The 24,122-nt window shown below is 36.4% G+C and overlaps 1 long non-coding RNA gene across 1 annotated transcript; it reads right to left on the reverse strand.

Moving 5' to 3' along the window:
• Positions 1–2,623: 2,623 nt before the first annotated feature.
• Positions 2,624–24,122, reverse strand: LOC139002141 (uncharacterized). Its single transcript, XR_011470126.1, has 4 exons — positions 23,969–24,122; positions 10,786–10,846; positions 3,960–4,056; positions 2,624–3,533 (listed from the first exon to the last, which is right to left on the reverse strand). It is a non-coding gene; the product is annotated as an uncharacterized lncRNA (long non-coding RNA).

Consider the following 24,122-nt stretch of genomic DNA (forward strand, 5'->3'; position numbering starts at 1 on the left):
ACTGAGATTCTTCAGCTGTGTTTTTAATTTATTGTGGTAATTATGTAACGATATGATTCAGTGGCAGGTGGGACTGTTAGGTACAGACATACTCTCAACCTCAGAGCTTTTGTACTAACTCTGTCTAGGATGCTCTATCATTGATAATCTGCGTGACTTGCTCTCTTATTTCTTTAAGTTTTTACTCAAATAAGATACCTCCTTGTAGCTGTCTTCTCTGGAACCCTATTAAATACTGTAGCTCTCATGCATAGTCACTTCCTATTCTTTTTATCACAATACTTATCACTACCTATTTTTACTAATCATATATTTAAATTTATTTGTACATATCTTTTGTATTTATAACTAAATTATAAGCTCACAGAAGGCAAGTATTTTCTTTATTTACTCTGCATCACCAGTACCTGCCATATGGTTGGAGAAAGATGTCCCCGATACTTTGGCATTACACCTTAAGTGAGGGTTTTTTATCCCCACCCCTCAAATCTGTGTGGGTTTCATGCTGTAATTAATGTAAGATTGCAGAAGTAACTTGCCTCTAGTTCTGCATTCAGTCTTTAGCAATTCTAGGAGCTTTTTCTTCCTCACAACTGGGAACATCCTGGAACACTTCCTTTTAGAATACAGCTACTGTGCTGTGAGAGAACCAAGCCACAGGAGGCGCAACACATGGGCATTGTGGTTGACAGTCCCAGTGGAATGCTCAGTCAACAGCCAGCACACCCGCTAAGTGAAGAAGCCATCTTGGATACTTGGGGACTTAGATATCCAGATGACTTTGCTTCAAAATCAATGAAGCAAAGCTAGTCAAATCAATATAAAACATGAGAGATGAAAACTCTTTATTTCCTAATTCTGTTGAGATATAATTGATATGGGAAGTTAGAATATAAATATCTAAGTAGCATATTTGCCATATATAGAAATGAATACAAATGAATCTATACCATGAAGTGGTGTCATTTTATAGTGGACATAATATGAATGTGGGATCAAATCCTGACTTGCCACTTACTAGCTCTCCCAATTGCAGGCAAATTATTTAAACCCCCTAGCCTCAGTTTATATCAAAAATAAAAAAAAGTGTTTTGAAGCTACCAAGTTTTGGGGGTGCTTTCTAGTGCCTCAGTAACTAACAAGAACAGAATTTGTTTCCAGGGTGATGCTTTAAGGAAAACCTAAAGTATGTGATGTTGGCTCTGAATCTGCTAAGGCTGAATCTGAAATCATTTCAAGGAGATTGTTAGTGAAGTTTGAAAAAATATGAAGAACACTTTTTATTGGGATCTGGAAAAAAATGGTGAACTATGTCATGTAGTAGAAGAAAGTTTAGCAATACTTTGGCTACAATCTGTCATACTATGGAAGATAAAAAATATACATGTGGATTTGGTCAATGAAATTTTCAGAGAGACTTTATAGAAAGAATGTTGAAAGTACCATTTTATTTACTTTAGCTATATATGATAAGTTATATATATATATATATGTATATATATATATATATATATACTAAAAAAAACATTTGCTTAGTTTTCAAGTAGAATTTTTTTTGAGTTAAGTTTTACTGGCTTCAAGAATAAAACCAGTCTCTCCTGGAAAACGATGTTCAAATAATGAAATAGCCTCTAGGAAATGATCAAATCCAGGGTTTTGCCAGTAAAACCATGATCTCAGGGTCAAGATAAAGGAGCTGCTGTAAGATCCTGTGTTAAAATTTAAGAAAAATTTGAGGCGGTGCCATATATACTCTCTTAGCTAGGCAAAAAGGCTTCTAAGAATCATGGCACCATCACCATCTTTTTATTCAGAGGCTATCCAATTAAATGGAAAGAATGAATTCATAAGTTTTATTCTTGAGTCATGGGACAGATATACCTGAGGGAGGGAAGGGGAATGTAGGCAAAGGAAGGGAAGAGTGGTCTTTAAAGTTAAATACTCTCTCCACCCAAATGTATAATACACCTTGTACATAGGGATATTTCCCCCTTTTTCTTGCAATTTTATGATTGACATGTTTAAACAATGGTCATTTTTCAGTAGTATATTCTAGAGTAGGGGTTAAACTACAGAAGTAGGCCAGCTGCCTGTTCTGGAACATAACTTCTTTGAGGATAGAGAGCATTGTCTATTCCATTTTTAATGTGCATCAGTGCCTAAAATGGGACCATTCTTAAAGTTCAGTGCCAAAGAAGTCTCTGAATGATGTAATGAGTATGTAAATTAATTCACTCTGGCAGGACAGAAATCGGTAACCACACTGAAAGTACACAGAACAGTTCTATACAGATAATCTCTATACAGAAAACATTCATTCTTTCAACAGATTTTAAAGACATGCTTTTTAGACTTTTATAGAAAAGAGGGCTTCTTGGCAACCTTAATTTTATTATCCCAGAATATACTGATCTGTAGCCCAAGGGAAGATGGGTATAGCTAAAAAAATTTTATAGGTGTGGTGATACTCTAATGAAATGGATTATAACTTGTTACAAAATATGCTCACATTTTGTAATAAAATTGTTACAACTTGGACTGAAAGTGACAGAGATACTCAACATGAAAAGAGGCACAGAATAGGCAAGGATTTACTGGATATTTACTTTATTCTGGGAAAATTGCAAACATTTTCCAGATATTCTCATTTGATGCGTGATATGAAGTAGATGTTATCTCTAATTTTGAGGGGAGAAAACAGGCTTAGAAAGATTCAGTAACTAACCAAATTTTTTATCATTAGCAGTAGCAGAATTAAGGATTACACCAAGGTGTTCTAAATTCAGTATGTTTTTGATGACGTACCAGCCATTTTACATTTGAGATCTGTAAATTAAAAACAGATAAATGGACACAATTTTGTCCCATTGAAATATAGTTTAAAATAAAGTCAAAACACTTCCTCAAACAGTGGATAGTGGGGTACAAATTATATAAGGAAGGTGTGTAGGTAGGTTTAGGAACTACAAGAATGATAGGGATTAATATGGTGTGAAAACATTGTCTGGTAGAATAAGGTCAAGGCTCGGTTGGTGGAGAGGACAGGGGTGCATATAGGCAGGGAGCAATGTACCATGAAGGAGTAGGATCAGAGGGTCTAAAACTCTCCTAGGCTCTCTTCTGGCTCTACTGGAGGGAGGAATTTTCAGGTCTTGCATAAAAGCTGAGAAAAGTAAAACTTTGGGAATAGAAGGAGAGAGTTTTTTTTTGACATTTGGTAAATTCTTTAGATTTTTAGCATTTCTAAAAAAAATTATATGAAGAAAGTGTGAAATGCAATTAAGACAGCTTGTCTACATGCCACACTGAATAGACAATGTGTTTGTCCATTTTAGAAAGAGTGTGCAGAATGCAAAAGAGTACACAACATTGAGATATGGATGAGCTCATTGTACAGAAGGTCTGCTTTCCCCCCTCATGGAGTGGTTGTCTCAACTGAGTGCTCTTCAGATTTCCTTCCAACAAGTCAATCAGGTTGTAGAGAAGAGTGCATTTCAGCAGCAACATTAAGAATAGCTCGTATCCTTATTGCCCTGGATAAACATGAAAAAGAAAAAAAAAAAGCTAACAGTAAAAAGTTAAGGCCCAAGTACAAACTACAGATACTTCCCTAGTCTGTATCAGCTAAGTGCAGTGTGTGAGGGGGAGAGTTTCCTTGGGGACCCAGGGAATTGCCTTTAAGTGCTGGTACATTAATCCTACTTAGAAACACTTATCATTGTAAATAATTAAAAACTTTGATTTGGGGAGACAGTCTCTGCTAAAGGAAGTTCCAGGAAGAAAAACCAAATAAAATAATGGTCTCTATGGAATGAGCTGAGGATGGAAAAGTAGAGAAATCATTCTGATATTATTGTCCTTGGAAAAACAATGTCCCAATCTAATTTAGAACTTCATAAAAATGAATGAGGACATCTTCTTCATCAGACACTCAATGAATTGGATACGCTGGGACCTACCGTAAATGGATACTGACACGTAACAAGGAGATGGAGGGAACAAGAATCCAGTTGCAGATGAGCCTCAAGAATAAGTGGCCTTCTAGAAGCACAGAGGCTATAAAACAATATGGAGTAAAAGAAAGTTAGGATTTGTTTGTGCACATCACTTAGGGCAACTTTCACAAATCTCTCAAGTAAAATGGAAAACCAGTTTATAGAAGATAGATGTCAACATGTACATTTTTCTGTTCACTGTAAATGTAAAAACAAGTTAAAATTTATAAAAATAGCCCTGTTTTTCATGGAGGAAATGCTAAATCATATTTTCCCCTCAACTGCAGTTGTTTTCCTAGAACCAAATCCCTAGTGGAGCAGATTTGTGCACTGGCTGATACATATGGTGAAAGGGAATTTAGTTATGCTAATAAATGTAAAAAATGAGAACAACTCAATTTAGTTTTGGATAGCACATCTTTTTATGCATTTAGGGCATTTCTAAGTCCAACTTTTTCTATAGGAAACTACTTCCTTTAATTGTATGCTTGACAAAATGACTTCTTAGTTGTAAGATCTTTAGCATCTGAAAAATCAAGTATAGCAGTTAACACTCATTGGTCCTTTATGTCACTGATGGAGGAAGCAATCTGATAAAGTCCCTAGTATCAAGCTTTAAAAGAAAGTAACATTCAAATAGTAAAACAAAACCAGGATCTCTTGTCACCAATCTGAATTTCTTCACTGATTTAGGACAGCTCAGCTGACAAACAATGTTATGACCTTTAATGACCTTTATGTGTGATTCTCTCAAGAAAGGGATTCTACTATTCTATGATGCCTTGAATTGTACTTATTCTTAGTAATGACAATTAAAATGTTCACATAAGTTATTCTTTTAATTTGCTTATTCTAGAATTTAAACCATAAAAAGAATTACAGGAGATCCTAAACAAGAATATATTTATTTATAAGTCATAATACAACCTCAAACATTTGCTTTTGTTATCTGTATTTAAAGGTGAAGAAACCGAATCAAGAGCAGTGCTAGTCTGCATAATTTCCTTAATTGAGATATCTCAGTTCACAGGGTAAAGTTGGAATTCAAACCCAAGGCCTTCTGACCTCAAGTACCTCTTTTCCCTAAAAAATACCACTTCCTATGAGGTAAGGAACATTGACCTATTCAATACCAGCTAGGATGAAGTTTTGCGCTTTTTTTTGACAATTGGAACTACCATAAAATTTATCCCTGATGAGTCCTGGTTTCTTCTCTCAGATCAGTGGGCCATTGCAGTCTATGCTACATTCTTCTCAACTAGAGGCCCGGTGCATGAAATTCGTGCATAGGGTGAGGGGTCCCTTCAGCCTAGCCTGCACCCTCTTCAATCTGAGACCCCTCCAGGGAAGCCCGACTGCCGTGGGGATCAGGCCTAAACCAGCAGTCGGATATCCCCCTCACAATTTGAGACCACTGGTTCCTAACTGCTCACCTGCCTGCCTGCCTGATTACCCCCTAACTGCCCCCCCTGCTGGCCTGCTCACCCCCAACTTCCCCCCCCCCCTGCTGGCCTAGTCACCCCCAACTGCACCCCTCCCACCAGCCTGGTTGCCCCTAACTGACCACCCCCCCACCCCGCTGTCCTGGTCACTCCTTACTGACCCCCCTGCTGGCCTGGTCTCCCCTAACTGCCCCCCCTGCCAGACTGGTCATCCCCAACTGCCCCCCCCCGCCAGCCTGGTCACCTCTAACTGCCTCCCCCCCACTGGCCTGGTTGTACCCAACTGTCCCCCCTGTGGGCCTGGTCGTCCCACACAGTCTGCTGTTCTGTTGTTTGGTCACCCCTCACTAATGCCTCTGCAGGCCTGGTCACCCCACGCAGCCTGTTCGGTCGTCCGTTCGGTTGTGATGGTCACTTAGGCTTTTCTATATATAGATAACTGTGGCTAATGGGAGACATTGATGGCACCTCAGAGTAAGCTAACAGGGTGGGGGGCTTTGACCATTTCTGGGTTTATTCAGGTTCTCTGTTTGTTCAAAGATCATAGTTTCTCATTTTACTAAGCACTTATTCTCTGAACCTGATACAGATCACAATAACAATTAAGAGAAAAGAATGACAATATCTAGACTTTCTGTGATGTTACTAGCATTTTTCACCCTTGGGTTTTATTGGTTTGGTTTTGTGAGTAGCTATCATTCAACACCTTAATGGTCTAAAGGCATTTCTGAAGTAATGGCTTTTGTAATGGTAAAGCAAAATTATACTTTATTTTAAGCTAGCAATTATCAGAGAAATATTTGCTTTAATTTGTTTTTATTAAAGTTTTAATTTTAGAACTAATCTGTTTGTTTGGTTAAAAAATTCACAGTATATGGTGAATTAAATAAAATATAAAATCCAATTGGTGTCTTCCCTCTCCAATATCTATCACCAGCCAATCTCACTATTTACTGTTTTTTTTTTCTCTTTTAGTTGTCCCTCAAATTAAAAAAAATAGATTCATTTGATATGTGATTTACTAACTTATAAAATTAATAGTGTGTAATGAATTTCTGCCATCAAAAATGAGAAATTATGCAACTTAATTTTTCTTTTAATCCATCATTCTATCTCTCAATTTTTGTTAGTTATATTACCATTTTCATGTTGTCAGCCTTTACATCATTTCATTCTGTGCTTTAAACATTAAGTCTTTTGTGCAATGTCTAGATTAATTCCAAATAATCAAATACTAAGAGGCATCTTTCACAATATGCTTTTATAAATATTTCATGCTTTAAAGTAAAAAATATAAATGAACTCATACAAAGGAAAATATGATCCTAAGGAATTAAAAATTCACATTTCAAAAAATAATTCTTCCAAATGTTAATGTTAAATAAACTCTCCTTATTTTCTGTCTAGTTTCCTACAACAATTATTATCTGTCATATACAGTGCATGGGTGATAAATTTTCTGAATTATGGCATTATAAAACTAGAATGCAAAACTGATTCTATATTAGCCTCACATTTTCTTGGTAGTTTGGCAGGGCAGAGAATGTAATACTTCAAATATTTTTAAAAACACAATATTTTAAGTCTGAATTTGAAGACATTTTTTTACCCCTTGTTTCCTATGAGAACATCTTTGTCAGTATTTGATTTTCACTTAAATGATCCAGAAGTATTTAGTGGACCATCCTCCATGTGAGTAACTTACTTTTCTGTAGAAAATGTCAGAGTTTTTTTGTTTGTTTGTTTTTCTTACTCTTAGAGTTGCAATGTTGTGTCTAGGAGTTGTGTGTTTTTTCTCATAAATTATTCAACTTTTTTTTTTATCAATCTGAAACTTCTTCAAATTAAGGGAATATTCTATTGTATTCTGATTGGTCCCTTTCTTCATTTTTCATGCTTTCTTTGTTGAAGATATTTTTAGGTGACTGTAAGACTTTCTATATTATTCATATTTTTCTCAATTTCTTCTGTCTGTTTTCACTTTATTATCTTACAATTTATCTTTAAAATCACTCACTTGATTTTTAAGCCATGTTGCCTTTCCTCCACTCACTTCATATTTGTAAAAGGTCACAATGATTGATTGGTTTTCTGATTATTTTTTTAGTCACCTGTGATAATAATTTAAAATCTTATTCAAAGTGATTTAAAATTTTCCTGCTGGGATCCATTATTATGTGTCATCCTTCACATTGTTAATACTCTTTAAAAGCCTTGCGAATTTTTATTATTTGAAAATATTTGTATATGCTCGAGTGAAAATTTTATGGTGGTTAGAACAAGTATTTCCTCTGACTTTATTTAAATCTTTTCTCAACAGATCTTTCTCTTGAATAAAAGCTGGGAAAACATAGCCTGTGCAAGTTAGGGGGAGCATGTAGGTAAATTAGCTTCCCTATTGGATTTGTGAAAACATTTATTTGATGACATTGCAGATCACTTTAATGAAGAAGGGTAAAAATTACCAAATCATTACTCATTGATGATCTAGTTGGGAACTCATGCTGTAGTGAAACTTACCTTTTTCCTGTTCTTTAGTAGAATAATTTTTCTATTTACCATTGCTAACCTTTTAAGTCCTTGTGTCCCTTCACCAAACATTTTTTCCGTATGTATTTTGAATGAAAATTTGAGGCTTAACCTTAAGAAGACTACATGTTTTACTACTCCTTTGATAAACATCTGGATGTTAGTAGAAATAATGATTTTGCATGAAATTTTATTGACACCTCCAATCTTCATCATAGTAAAGAGACCAAGAATAAAATAAAAATGCCAGGTAAGTAATAACATCTTTAGGTAAAAAAAGGAATACCATCTCACAGAGAAATATTTTGGAGCTTGTTGAAAAGCACTTGAGAAAACTAGAGGAAGTTTAAAAATGTGAAATATAGATGAGGCAGAATAATGCTTCCTGGATGGATAGACTGATAAAAGTTCTTAATGGCAAATAGAAAAGCATATTTAAAAACCCTCAACACTTGGTTTTGTTCTTTCTAGATCTCTTGTAATGAAAGAGTCTTATCCGGATAATGAGACGAGGTGATGTTTTCCTTCATAAGGAAAGTCTGAAAAGAAATCCTGATGAACGCTTTTGAAACAGATCTTGTAGCCATCTAGTGCACAGATTTGAAGGCCATTCTTTCTGCCTTAAGTACTGTGCTCAGTTCAATGTCAGAATATCAATTATTGCTTGAGAAAAGGGGGACTTTAATTTATTTTCATTTTTATTATTCTTGAAAAAAAAAGACATATATTTTCATAGCTTGTGTTAATTTATGATTAGGAAAAATGATTTTCATATTTAAAAGAGAAACCAAACCTGAGTTTTAATATATGGGGTGGGATTAATATTAAAAACATTTTCTAGTTTCTAAATTAATTCAAATATAATTTTGTTATAATTATATTAATATTTCTTATTTTTATAATTGTGCCTGACTACAAAAGCAAGCACAGTTGGCCTATTTACTAAATCAAAAATTATTTCACTATTAGAAATTAGTGAATAATGTCAACTGGTGTCAACTGGCACATTCTGGAGCTCATGTGTGTAAGAACAAACAGCAGGTACAACCTAAGGTAAGAATGGCAACACAATTGAACTGGATTGAATTCACTTTATGTTCAAAGGTTGCTGTTCTATAGCTCATGGTGCCCAAATGTATAGATTTTTATTTGTTTAAGGTGAATTATTTTTTATAGACATGAGAGATTGAAAAGTAAAAAAAAAACAAACCACAAAAACTACTGTCCTACCTGTGTGTGTGTGTGTGTGTGTGTGTGTGTGTGTTTGTGGGAAATGTTTTGGGGTGAAAGCTATCAATCATTGCTAGGTTGGTACAATTGTCATTGACATTTTATCTTAAGATGCATGCTAACATCCAAGGCTGCAAAATGTACTCAATAGAGGACTTTGATCTTTAACAGGCCTTGTTACCCCTGCGCTGATTAAGTTAGGGACTCTGCCACAGGAATAAACCAAGAGAACAACGTTCATTATTGTTTGGCTTTGCTATATTCTTCTAATAGATTATTCCTAGATTATACCAGTTTTAGCCTAATAATCCAGTTATTTTTTATGTTTCTTGCATTGCTATAAAAATATAGAAAGTGACATTAAAAGTAAAAGAATGAGGGAGTTTCGTGGTGTTAGCTTGGCTGATGTCAACTCTAGTTACATTGTGCCTGGGAAGAATGTTTGCTTTATGTATGTCCTCAAAATGTAATATTAACAGCTAAAATGACTCTTAAAGGAGCCAAATGAGAAAAAACTTTACACATTACTACTATTTTATAGTTCTAAGTAATGGTGATCTTTCTGTTAGTTTTGAGTCAAAACTTTTAAAAAGAAATTCAGTAAATCATGTTATTCTGAGGATTCTGTCTTGAAATTGCATCATGTGCTCAAGCAATAGTTTACCATGTATGCAACACAGAAACTCAAAGAGACCATGGCTCCCTGGCCTTTTGCTTGACCTAACAGTCTCTGGCACCCACAGCTAATATTTTAAAGGTACAGTAAATGTTAATGCATTTGGAGTTAAGTTTTATTTGTCTTGTGTAAATTGGTTCTCACATCTTCGAAAGCCACCATTTTGTTGTTGCACTGGCATATGGAAAACATATCATGATTTAAGGTTAACCTCAAATATGAAATGTAATCAAACATTAGCTCCACAAGAACTTGGGAAACATGGTCCATTGTTGCATGGGTTACTGCAAACTTCCATATAATTATAGAACATAGACATGGTGTTTGCCCTCCAATCTATAAGTTTATAGGTATAAATCCTGTTAAATCTACTCAGGGCCTAGTGTTGGATTTTTCTATTTTATTTTACTAGTGAATATAAGTTTTGTTAGGCAATTTTATTTTTCTCTATCATCATTTATCCTCCCTATACTCTCTTCCACCTCTACTCCCCCACTCCTCACAATCACCACACCATTGTCTGTGTCCATGAGTTCTCTCTCTCTCTCTCTCTCTCTCTCTTTTCCTCTGTTGCCTAGTGTTGGATTTTTAAAGTTCCCGCTCAATACCAGTGACTATAACATGATTGGAAGGTCCAATACATAAATATTAGAGCATTTTATGTTAAATAATAATTAGAAATAATCCTTCCATACATTTCAAATAAAATATTTATGAAATGTATATGTGTAATATGCATGCATAACATAACAAAATGAATTTGGCTTATGTGAGTGTGGGAACATAAAGATCTTTGGCTCTCCTTGTATTAGTAGGGACATATTCATGGCAAAACATCCTGCATCAAAACTACAGTTTTCAAGTCATAGATGAGTGGAAACCTTTTCATAAAGTCTATTCATATTGTACTTACCAGTGTCCTTAACTCAGTGCACTTGAATTTTAGTCCTTGAAAGGAAGTTCATTCAGTTGCCCTGAAATTGAAAAGACGCCCACACGTAAACATCATTAATATAGACATTTAAATGAAACTTTTCAAAGAGACTCAGAGAGATTGCAGAATAGGAAGGCATACAACCTTTTGTTAAGTGTACCTTATTTTCAAGGTATTTTACCTCTTTGTTCTGTATAGCTACTGAAGGTTATACGAAAAGAGTTCCTATGGAGAGACAAAAGAATAGCCCTGGTGTGATATGCACGACAGCAGCAAGGTTAGCTATGAAACAAAGGAGATGTTTTTGAAAAGCGTATTGTAGGTATTGAATACACAATCACATATTGTGATAAAGTTCTTTAAATGTATTTCACAACCCACATAATAAATTAAATTGATACCATGATTCCTTTTAACAGAACTCAGCATGCATCTATGCTATTATTTTAAAATCTTTAAAAAAATTGTTTTCAGTCGCTTATTGTGTGGAAGGATAGAACACACCCCTACCTTGAATATCTTTGTTAGAAAAAAAAAAAAACAGTGCATTGCTCAAAAATAATTTCACATTTCAAGTTTTGGGAAGTCTTGTTCAATAAAATACTAAACTTTGCCTTCCTTTTAACTGTTACTTCTTCAAGAATCTGTGATAAATTAAGAAAACTCCAGATCTTTTAAAGACAGTGGAAAAAAACACACAATCTGCTTTGCAACTGAAAGAGAAGTTTTAACAAATGTATGTCAAGAGGTTTTGGAAGTTTATGGCTATAGTACACGTAGAAAAGCTTCATTCTGTGGGTCAAAGAAAAGCACTGATATTGAAGGCAATGTAGAAACTGAAAATAAGTATTAGAAACAGTTATTTAGAATGTGTTTATGGAAAAACAAAAACTGAAAAAGAAATAGATTTGCTTTGTCCAGAGAATGTGACCAGGTAAGTCATGGACTTAAAAGGAAAGGAATGACCTCAAAAGATGATTTTTTTTTCAAATGATATGTTAGAATAAAGCACATTATATAAGCTAAAAGTCATGCACTGTACTCTTAGTATGTTTATATAATGATAAAACATAGTTAATGTCTGTGTAATTAATTTGTTATAGAAAAAGAGACAATCAGCTGCTATTGGATGTATTCTGTGTTCTAGGAACCTTGCCTAATACTTGTAATACTTCAATTAATTATTGTGAAATTCTATGAGGAAACCACTTAAGCTCCTCTTACAGATGAGGCTCACGTGGCTTCGAAGCTCGTTCCTAGTTTATTTCTATTCTCTTAAACAGGGGCAAATGGTCACTGCAAACCGTGGTCTTTCTGACTTGAAGTTTGATGGTCCTTCCACTTTGCTATGCAGACATCTTAAGTTATCAAGCCTTGTTAATTTTTTTAATGTTATCTCATTTTATTCTCATGAGAACTCTGTAAAATATTTAAAAAATAAATGATTATTCTCATTTTAGAAATAGGGAAATGAAAATCACAATAGAAAAACTAACTTATCCTATTTATAATTTGTGATGGAGGTAATACTTTTGGACCTAAGTTTCAAATACCAGATGAGTGCATTTTCCTCCTATTATATTACTAGAGGCTCAGTGCATGAAATTCATGCACAGATGGGGTCCCTCCGCCTGGCCAGTGATTGGGGCTGATTAGGGCCATCTTGCCCAGTCCTGATCAAGGCCATTCGGGGCTGGTGGCTGGGGAGGGACCGCAGAAGGGATCCAGGGTGTGTCTAGCCCCGTCTCGCCCAGTCCCGATCAGCCAGACACCAGCAGTAAGCTAACCTACCGGTTGGAGCATCTGCCTCCTGGTGGTCAGTGCATGTCATAGCGACCTGTCGGTCAACCGCTCAGTCAGACACGTAGTATATTAGGCTTTTATATATTTAGACTAGCAGCCCGGTGCATGAAATTCATGCAAGAGGGGGGGAGTTGTCCCTCAGCCCTGTCTGCACCCTCTCCAATCTGGGACCCCTGGGGTGATGTCCGACTGCCGGCAGTCAGACATTCATCTCACAATCTAGGACTGCTGGTTCCCAGCTGCTCACCTGCCTGCCTTCCTGCCTGAATGCCCCTAACCGCTTTTGCCTGCCAGCCTGATCACCCCTAACCACTCCCTTGCCAGCCTGATCGACACCTAACTGCTTCCCTGCCAACCCGATTGCCCCAACTGCCCTCCCCTGCCAGCCCGGTTGCCCCCAACTGCCCTCCCCTGCTGGCCTGATTACCCACAACTGCCCTCTCCTGCCAGCCATCTTATGGCCACATGGGGGTGGCCATCTTGTGCAAGGGTGTGATGGTCAATTTGCATATTAAGCTTTTATTATATAGTATAACTCATGGCGCGGAATGCTCGGCATGCACTTTCCCTCCAACCCCTGGTCTTGGAGACCTCATGTCCTTCCAAGGCTCTGCTACCCTCCTCAGCTGCCACACGAAGTAAATTGCATTGTGTGCATGGAAACCTACTCCATAGGTATGTCTTTACTTCGCTGCAGTTCTGATTACCCCAACATAAGGAGAGCACCCTCATTATCCGGTAACACCACCCTGGTAAGACCCCTGCTTAGCCTACGGCAGTGGTTTTCAATAGGCCATGGGTTGCCCTAGATGATTTGGCTCTGTGGATTAGGGCAAGGCATTGCTCTATCACTCAATTATGTCCTGACCAAAATTCCCTTTCTGTATTACCTCCTCCCAGCATCGATAGAAGGTAAGGAGGGGCAAAAATATATTAAAACATAAGCTAAATAAATAAGTAATAACACTAACACTGCAAAAATTGTGGAGTGTAAAGCCACTGTGTTTTGTGGCTAATAACAGAATTAATTCAGTTAGGAGAAGATATTCCTTTGGACTTTAGAATGGTAATTTATAGAGCAGGACCAAGAAGTAGAGATCATGTGGATAAAGTAGGGAAAAACATTCATCTCACCGAAGGAAAGAGCCCTGAGAATGGAGGTCAGCTCACAAAGATATTTTTTAAATTTTATATTTCATTTTTGGGTTTTCTAGGTAAAAAATAAGATCTGCCAATATTGTGGTGGGCATTTTAATAATACTGATAGTCAAATGGTACTAATATTTATTATTTAATGTATGTCAGAAACAGATCTATGTTTTCTATATATTATATCATTTAATTCTCACATAAACCATATGCATCAGGTATCATTATTATTTTAGTTATACAGATGAAAAAATGAGGGCATAAAGAGGTTAAATAACTAATAAAAATAAATATTAGAGGCTGGACCCAGGTTTAACCCAGGTAGTCTCTCGAGAGGCCACATGCTTAACTACTATGTGTTACTCCTTCCCCAGTAAGGTTCTTTATCTGAGATTGATTTTTTATTAGTATATCAAAGACCATTAAAAGAAACATAGCTGATTTAAAAAACATCAGTAAATATTGAAAGATCATTTTCAATAGAAGTTATAGCTAAACATAGTGTGAATTTTGAGAAGGTATGGAAGTGACAAATAATGCATTTTAAAACTGCACTTAGTAGTTTTAGATATCTTGTAGTATTTCAAGTGAAATAAAGAAAAGAAAAACTACTCCAGCTGCATAGGTCAAAACTAAAATTTGGACTTTGGCTTGTTTAATTAAATTATATTTTAAAAACTAGTACTCATGTGTCTTCAAATATAACTTTAATTCCAGTGATCACTGTGTTATTCATTAATTTATTAATTCACTCTATTAATAATCACTTATTAAATAACTACTAAAATCTTAACTCTTTTGATTGCCAGGTATGGAAAAGCCATAGAGCCTGTTTTCAACTAGCTACCAGTTAATGAGAAAATGTGAAATATGTGAAGTGCTGTGATAGGGGTGGGGGAAGCCTCTGAAAGAGCATTAAGAAGCCAAGCTCACCTTGGCTAAGGATAGAGAATTTTCTACAGACAAACTAGCCCATTGCAAGCCTAGGAAGGAAGTATTCCAGGTGGAGGGAATAATGATGCTGAGATATGTCCTTCGTGGTCCTCACAAATTGGCTTACATTTAGTCAGAACACTATGCAAAATTTTGATCCTCACTGAAATGTTTTCAGAAATTCTCTAGTTTTAGACTTTGAATATTCTTTCTTTATCTGTTCCTTGACTAGGTTTTAGATAACATTTTTTTGAATATACTTTTTATTTTTGTCGTTAGATTCTGGATTGCTGATGAATTTTATTGCTCACTTCAGTTGCATCAAATTATGTGATTCTGTCTATCAGAATTGATGTTATTGACAAAAGTAGACTATGGGCACCTGGGTTTAAGGTGTATGACTGTTCCACATAATTTTATCTCTCAAATTTTGCTTTAGCTGATGATTAAAACAGAGTACCCAGTTACATAAATGTTTCTCATTTGATTATTCCTTGCACAGTGGTCAAAGTAACCTTGGAAAAGAATTTTCATGCCATGCTATAAATGGTTTCTACTATCCCTATGCTGTACCCACATTTCTTTTTAATTTTACTGATCTCTAAGGTTCTCTTGACATTTGAAACAGCATCTTGCTCAATTTCTCTTTATTGTATTAATTTTCAATTTTACAAGCTGAATCACATTTTAAAGTTCTCTTTAGACTCTCTGTTAGAGCCTTCCTGTCTTTTATAATTTTGTCTTGCTTTCCCATTTTGTATCATTTCAAAGCTTATTGCATTTAGGAAGAATTCGTGTAAAGAGAAACGAATTCCTGGAGTAAGGGCCAGTTTGACTCCCACACACTTCAAGAGATTCTGGCAGGTCAAAAACAAAGTTAAGGGCCATCAGTTTGGATGTTGAGTTAAAGCCTAAGTAGGTGAGAAAAGAGTAAAAATAAAGCAGTAGCCTCTATGTACCCCTTTCCCAATATCATACCTACAGGAAACCTAAACATAAAAGCAGAAATGTATCCTCTCTTGAGACAGTCACACTGAGCTCATATTTCCGGAAAATACCTTTATCAAGCCTAATTATTTGGTTATTAGTTCTCAGAATTTCCTTCCACTTACATCACAAGGAAGATGACCTTTATTGTTATCCTATCAGACAATATGGTCCTACTGAATACTTTCTCAAGTAGGTTCTCCAAAACATTTTTCTGGGATATGTCAATAGTATATCATCAAAAGGTAACCAATATTTATATAAATTTAGAAGATACCAAACAATATCCCTTTGAGTATTCACTGTAGATTTTATCGTTTTAAAGGATGAGAAAAATCCCAGACCTGATGTCTGTTTAACACTTTTTAAGTCAATATTTCCAAAATGTATTTGATTAAGGAGCCTTTCTGATGTGGTTCAACTGCTACCTTCTTATGCAGAATCATTCAGAAAATCTTGTATCCAACTCACTGGGTCTCATTATCTTTCACCTATTACAGGTAGAATATGGAAGGCTGGGTGCTCGTAGACAAGGGATCTTAAGGAGAAGCTGATTTTCCACATCCATTTCTTTTGATACTGTGAAACCTGTTCCTTGGCACAACTCTGATATCAGCGGTGGCTCTTGCTGGCAGGTTGTCTGCATACTGACAGCACTGCATCCCAAGTTCCTGCCTTTCTTCTTCACTTCTCAGGATTTTTGTAAAGTCTGGTAGGTCACGTGCACTAAACACAGGGCATTCTGAAAGTGCTAAGGTAGAGGGTCTGGGAGGGGGTGTTAGTCTCTGAATGGCAACTCTCAGCCAATACGGTGAAGGATGAATGCCCCAGACACTCTAGATAGAAAATCCTGAGGTGCAGTCTACATGATTCCTCAGAGGGTCCTCAGTGGGATTGAGTTCATTTGCCCACAGTCATAACCAGCTCAATAACTTATGCTTTATTGGGTTTCCTCCCATTCCTTTCTCACGTTCATTTCAGTTTTCTGAGAATGTCCTCAAAATAAGCTGAATCCTCAATCTCAGTCTTCTTTCAGGGAAAAGAAAATTAAGACCACCTTTTTTCTTTCCCAAGTAGCAAAAAAAGGAAAGGGTTAAGTTGACACCTGGAAGGATTTATATTCCTGGCTCACTGATTCCCACACGTTCATGTACTGTTTTGAGCTGATTCTTTTCCATGGACCAGTGTCTGATGGCCTCTTAGTCTGGCCACATGAAATAACCATAACAATACCAATTATTTATCAAGCAGTTTTGAAAAATACCATATAGTATGCTTAAAAATTATTTCACCCTCACATTCTCATCACTACCTATGTAGACATTATTGTCCTCATTTTACAGGTTAAAAGTAAAAAAAAAGAAGAAGAAGAAGAAGAAGAAGAAGAAAGGGAAGAAGAAGAAAGAAAAGAAAAAAGAACCAGGGAAGTTAAACAATTTGCCAAGGATTATTTCACTGATAATCAGAGCCAGGATTGGAACTCATGGTTTAATGTGATTTTTTTGGTCCAAGCTCCAAGCCACTGTGCTCCACTACTTAAATCCATGTCTAACAAGTGGCCACCAGAGGTTTTCACCTGAGGAGGTATCTGTAAAGTGAGGATAATGATGCTACTTGCCTCACAGTGCCATTGGGGGTATCAAATATGATAATGTACGTGAATCTAAAACAATGCCTTACACTCTATAAAAATGTTTACTACATTAGCATCATCATTATGTCTAGCAAAACCAGAATTAGATAGGGTCTGTCCCCTTTTCTGAGAGTGTTTGAGTAGATCCTCTGCAGACTCTGGTGGATGAGGAAAGAGTGCTAGCGCATAGATGATTTCATGGAGCTGTTTTAGGAGCTAAGGCTAGCAGTGTTATATATCAGCCAGTACCCAGCCACCGGACCCCACCTAACTGCAAGGGAAATTTGAGAGAGAGAATCTAGCCATGTGCTCAGGAGGAAAATAAGTGAAGTAAGGTGATTTTATAGCATTATCTCATATGTTATCATCATTATTCTATTAAAAGTTAACATGTTAAAAATGAATTCTACCTCCAAGATATATCTAGAATCCCATTATGATCCTACTGTGTTTTGTCACAGCTCTATCATTGCCTTTCTAGTTCCAACCATTATTTCTCTCCCTGATTTCTGCAATAATTATTAGCTAACTGGTTTCCCTCCTCCACTCTTGCCATTCTAAACATGCATTCTCCAGTCCGAAATCACGTCAGTCTCAACATGATCAAGCTCTGTCTCCCCCTGCTCAAAATTCTCCCGTGGATTTCTATCACACTTAGAGTAAGTGACAAAGGCCTTCTTTATCTGTCCCTGTCTACATCTTTGATGTCGATTCCAATCACACTCCTTCGTGCCTTAGGACTATAAACTTGCTTTTTCCTCTTTTTGAAATGTTCTTCCTCTGTATCTTTGCATAAATCCCTTACACATTCCATTCAGGTCTGTCCCCAATATTATCTCCTCAAAGAGACCTTTTAAATTATTTCACTTAAAATATGCCTCAGTTATTCTCCAACCCCTTAATCTGTTTTTCTCCATTGCACTCGAATGAACCATAAAATGCCCAATAATACATTTTGTATTTATTCGTTTACCATTTTATGTTGGACTTTCCCCACTAGATTACGTTTCTGAGATCGATGACTCTCTATAGTTCAGTTCTGTATTTCTAACATTATGACAGTCTCTGGTGTGTAGGAAGCGTTTAACACATATTTGTTAAAAGGATGAATGACCGTTTGACTCCCTGCAATACCAACTCTAGCTCTTGCCAGCCCTCCTGGTGATATAGGAACTGGCAAGCAGGAATTCTTCCCTGGGTCATGTCTCACCAATCAGAGGAAGCCAAACAAGGCAGGAGTTTATTGCAAACAAGCACAGGCTCCCCACTCAGGAGGGAAATTCAGAAGGGTTGCCCCTGAAGCCTTCTGCTCTTCCCCTCATATCTGCTAAAGGCCTGCTCTTTGTCCATCTGTGCCGCTCTCTGATTGGTTCCTGGCCTTTTTGCAACATTGTTCTCTTTCACTTCCAAGAAAAAACACCCTGTTTCCTGCAAAACACATTTTTTTAAAAAATACATTTTTATTGATTTCAGAGAGGAAGGGAGAGGGAAAGAGCGATAGAAACATCAATGATGAGAGAGAATCATTAATAGGCTGCCTCCTGCATGTTTCCCCGTGGGGATTGAGCCCACAACCCCAGGATGTGCCCTTGACCGGAATCGAACCAGGGACCCTTCAGTCTGCAGGCTGATGCTCTATCCACTGAGCCAAACCAGCTAGAGCCAAAACACATCTTTGTTCAGCTGTTTCCACAATTCCTCCTGCTTCCACCCCTCACACTAACTACCTAATTCTACTTTAACTCCTTTCACTGGGGCTTATTTTCCTCTTCCAAGGATTACAATACTTTCTGTCTACCCCACACTTCTTTTTATTTCTTTTACTTTTTATTTATTTCTCTTTTTATGTATTTTTTTTTCATTTCTGAGGCTCTATAAACTAATGAGAATTTTGATGGTGCTTACAGCCCAACTGTCTACATGTCTGGATATGTTTGTTTCACTCATATTAGATTAACACGTTAAGCACCCAGCCTGTTTTGTCTTCCTGACGGAAAGTATAGTGTCAGTCACCAGTGACTGACTGGGTGCTTAACGTGTTAAAGAGAAATGCCATCCAGGGTTTCTATTCTGATTTCTTTAAATAATTCTTTTCTGCCTGATTTTTATACCAGTTCAAAGCATTGATGCAATCTTACAAAGTTGGCCCTCCTCCTCTCCCTTTCTCCTTCTTTCCTTATGGAATAGCCATTCAATCAGAAATACTACCTGGAATAATCTGTTAGAAATACCCTGTAAATGGACAGTCAACATATTTGAATTTTTTACAATGCATTCTCTATCATTATTTTTACATAAGAAGGAAACAAAGTGGTTGATACTGACACAAATGCTATGATGCACACCTATATATAGCCAACAGCAGCTGTTTAGAAGAATTTGACATTATGTCCCTACAATTCAAGGTACTATAAAGAATCATGCGTTAGATATTAACCTCTTACTCCTCCACACCACACATGCTCTTCGGAGATAGCTGTTTAGAGAATACACCCCCATAATTCTAAGGATATTTCTTTTAGCAATCTCTTCTGCTTCTGCAGAAACATGTTTCTACTAAATTCCCTTAGAAGAAGGAGGAATAAGAGCTTGATGCATTGCACATTTCTGGTTCTAGGAATGACTGTTAGGTGAGTGCTGCCACTGTAATTTAACTCATCAGTTTTAGTTTTGCCATTTATAAAATATAAAACCATGAAAATGTTTTCCAACTTGTATTTTAGTTCTTGGCCATAAATAACCCAGGTACTAATAAACATCAGTTGAAAGGATACATCTAAGGACTATATGTTTCAATTACATTTTTATAAGTAGATGCATTTTTGGCCTATTTTTCAAAATAAACCTTGTGCCAGGATTATGAAATGACCTATGATGGACATTTTAGAAACAGGAATCAGAATTTACAATTCCAGATTTGTTTCAGCTCATAGCAGCCAATACTGCTTCCCAAATTCAGAAAATTTTCTGCACATAGTCCAAGTGTTTATTGCAATATCTCCTAAGAAACTGATTTTAGCTGTTCTGTTTCAATAATCAATAGAGATTTTCTTAGCTTAAAGCAATTCTATGACAATTTGAAAAATAAGACTGATTGCATTGCAGAAGTAATTCCAAATAAGGTTATTTGCTTCGTGTTCTCTCCATTATTCAGTTCCTAATACAAACAAAAATCTGTATGCTAAAATCAAAGGTAATATTAACATTTACCTAAATGCTATTATGAAAATGTCTTAAAACTTATACTACTTTTATGTCTTCAACAAAGAAGTCATTTGCAACATCTTATCTAATAAAGAGGGACTATTCAAATTGACCATAATGGTCAAGATGGCTGTGCCCACAGTGGAGGCTGAGTTCCCTTAACAAGCAATCAGCAGGGACCTGAGGCTGGGTGGTGCTGGGCTGGGCCAGGGGACCTGAGGCTGTGCCCCCTGCCTGGTGGGGCTTGACAGGGGACCTCAGGCTATGCCCCTCATCCAGTGGGGCTTGATGGGGGACCTCAAGGCACACACCCTGGCCCAGGCCGGGGGACCTCAGGCTGCGCCCCCCACCCCTGCAGGACTTGATGGGAGTGGGGCTGGCTGTGTCTGGATCTAGCCCAATGGGGGTAGGGCTGGCTGGGTCTGGGTCTTGTGCGATTTCAAGGTGCATGTGGGTGGGCGGGGACTTGACTCTGGTTCCCAAGGCATCCCCAAGACTCTGACAGGAGGAAGATTTTCATATACATTTTACTAATTTTCTTTCATCTCTGACACTTCTATTATAGAGAAAGGGCAAATAGCAATATTAAGATATTTCCTCTAATTAATTCCCCTTTAATGTGCATGGATTTTGTGCACCGGGTCACTAGTAGTTAATAACAGACAAATGTTTATCAGGTCTGATCTAGAAACATCTTTCTATTTTAGAGCTGGAACTTATATCAGAACAGATTCTTAACTCCTCAAACCAAGCAAAAAAAAAATCCATTTTAAAGAAACTTCATTAGAGAAAAAGAAAACTAATGGTATAATAACATATTAGCAGGTATTTCAGATCAGTACTGCATTATTTTATTACTTTAAGAATTACTGTCACATAAAAATTATTTATGAAGAGTTTAAGAATATAACAACAAAGAGGCAGGATTGAAAAACTGATAAGGTACAAACACCCCTGGATGAATAAAGGTGTTGCTGAACAAAGAAAATAATATGGAAAGAAGGAAACATATTCAGAGATTAGGAAAAAACAAATATTTCCTTCTCACTAATAAAATCAGTTCAGATTATTGGCAGATTGTATATATTTCTGAGACCAGGAAAGACAACTGCTTAAGAATGCAGGGTAACAATGTAACTGTGAGAAGGCTAACCTCTATTTTTGTAAAATTACTGTTTGAAATTCACTGCTATTAGATGATCCTTATTCTGTGAGTCAACTCTATTATTTTCAGACAGCCCCTTACTCTGTAAATTAACTTTGCTTTCTAGCTGCTTGAATAATAGGAAGATAAACTTGGCTCTCTGACCTTGCAAGCTAGTCATCTACTGTAAGGTCCAGAAAAACCCTTATTTGGGAGACAAAGGGGGTGGAAAAATATAGATAGGGAAAGCTTCCTCCATGTTTTTGCTCAGAATTTGAAAGAGTTTTTTTTTTTTCTCTGAGCCCGCTGGTGTAATAATAAAGTGTAACTCTATTTCTCTAAATGATGCTTGGTTTTTCTTTGGTCTTCTTTAACAACTGAAGTGAGAAAATTGAACTGGAATGTGTGCTGTTCCTCTGATCAATTTTTAAATTAGTGTGACAGCTTAAGTTGAGATGTAAATACTATAAACATAATAATAAAATTTATAATCTGGATCACCCAAGCCAACAATAAGAAATAATATTATGCCTAAAAATAATTCAACATCTTCATCATAATACAACTGGTGGAGTGTCTACCATTTATAAAGCACTGAGTTAGACACTAGGTAGAGGTGACAAAGATGAATTAACTTGTAATTAGTAAAAAATCTTCTAAGCTAACTAATTAAGGAATCCACATACTAGAAGTCATTGTAAGTTCTAGCAAATGGTCGATTCCCTTGCTTTCTAACATTCAGGTTCAAATTATCCAAATAATATTGATGAAAATATTTATAGAAATGTCTATATTTTGTTTGCAGATAATTCCTAGGGGGCGGGGAGAAATAAGCTGTGTTATCTTGCCATTTGTTTCCAGAACTCATCTAGGAGAAGGCATGCACATCTTTCTTAGACTAATTATCTGCAGGGAAAGTAGAATATGCCATGGTTAGGTTGAATCAACACTTATTAAATATTTAATAACTTCAGGCTAATCAGCAGTGAAAGAGCCATCTACACACTTTACATAATGATTGTAATACCCGAGAAAGATGTTGAGTGCATTGGCAGGGAAGCAGCAAAAATCATAGAATTTATGCCATTAAAGAACTGCTACTGGATTTATCATGGAGAAATGCCATGGGAATCAGTTTAGCTCAAATAAACGTATGCTGTCGTTCAAGTTTTGTTTTCTAGGGTTCCTTATGCCTGAGCATTACAGCACATGGTATATTAACTTGCATTTAAAAATATATATCAGTCCAGAAGGTGAAGAGTAAGCAAGGCAAGGAAACCATCATTTATCATCTAGTGACTGTTAAAGATAAAAACCACTTGTGGTTCTGGTTCTCCAGTGGTTGCTCCTTTCTCTCTTTCTATTCTCTTTTTCTAAATTCCCCATAAATTTTGGTGGAAAATCTGTTTTCACACTTGTCTTCTCATGATATACTTATTTTGTAGAATTTCATTTACTCTTTTGTTCTTTTAAAAAAATAAAAATCAACTTGTTTTTCCCCCTGAGATTAAAAGCAACCAATGTTTTGAATAAAAAGAAATTTTGCAGATCTGACCTACAAAGTAGAACGTTAACTTCTTTCTGAAATTCTATTCCTTGAATTTTATGTTTATCCATCACTTGTTGACTTATGATTTATACAACCAGCACTGTTTCTTGCCTGAGTTTTAGCTATGCATTAAAATGTTGGAACTGGATTTCTGACAGATAACATGAAAGTCAAAATATAAAAAAACTTAACTTAGCATATTTTGCCCCAATCATCCTAATAAAATGCCAGTTTAAGTTGGTGTTTATACTTCTTCAACTTTCATGTACTTTGAATTAATTAGTAAGACATAGATTTTACTTCTTGAATATTTCCTGGATACATTTCTGCCCTCTATCTTCATTGCTATTGCCATTACTTTAATTGAATTACTTATCTTTTTATAAACCCGATTTCCTTGCTCCTATCTCCTCACACTCCTAACCCCAGTTCATCCTGCACCATGGCTGAAGTGATGTAGTTTAAGCTGCTCAGAACATATGAAACCCTCCACAATTTAGTTCAACATTTCATATATACTTCCATTTCCTGACTCAAAGCTTCAGTAATTAGACTGATTAATCTTCCCTGCTCTATGAATCCACGCTTCCTTTCAAAAACATTTGATATTTTATACTTTGGTGCTGCTTCCTTACATTGCTTCTTCTTCCTGGACAGCCCTGACCCCATCCATTCGATAACCTTACTCCTCTTCCTTGGGGTTTTTACTCTTTTCTTAGGACTAAATTTGCATTGACTTCCCCCAAAAAGCCCTCCTGACCTGTTTCTGCTGGACTTGGTGTTGTGCCTCTGCAGTTCTTCCTCTCTGTACTGGAAACTCCTGATGACTGGGACCATTCCTTCTCACCCATGCTTTTCCAGTGCTCCACAGAATCTGTAAAGCAACTGATCAGCAAACGTTTAAACAGTGAGTG

This window comes from Myotis yumanensis, unplaced genomic scaffold, assembly GCF_028538775.1.
Source record: "Myotis yumanensis isolate MYYU_CA2020_CCGP unplaced genomic scaffold, mMyoYum1.0.hap1 SCAF_2, whole genome shotgun sequence".
NCBI lineage: Eukaryota > Metazoa > Chordata > Mammalia > Chiroptera > Vespertilionidae > Myotis > Myotis yumanensis.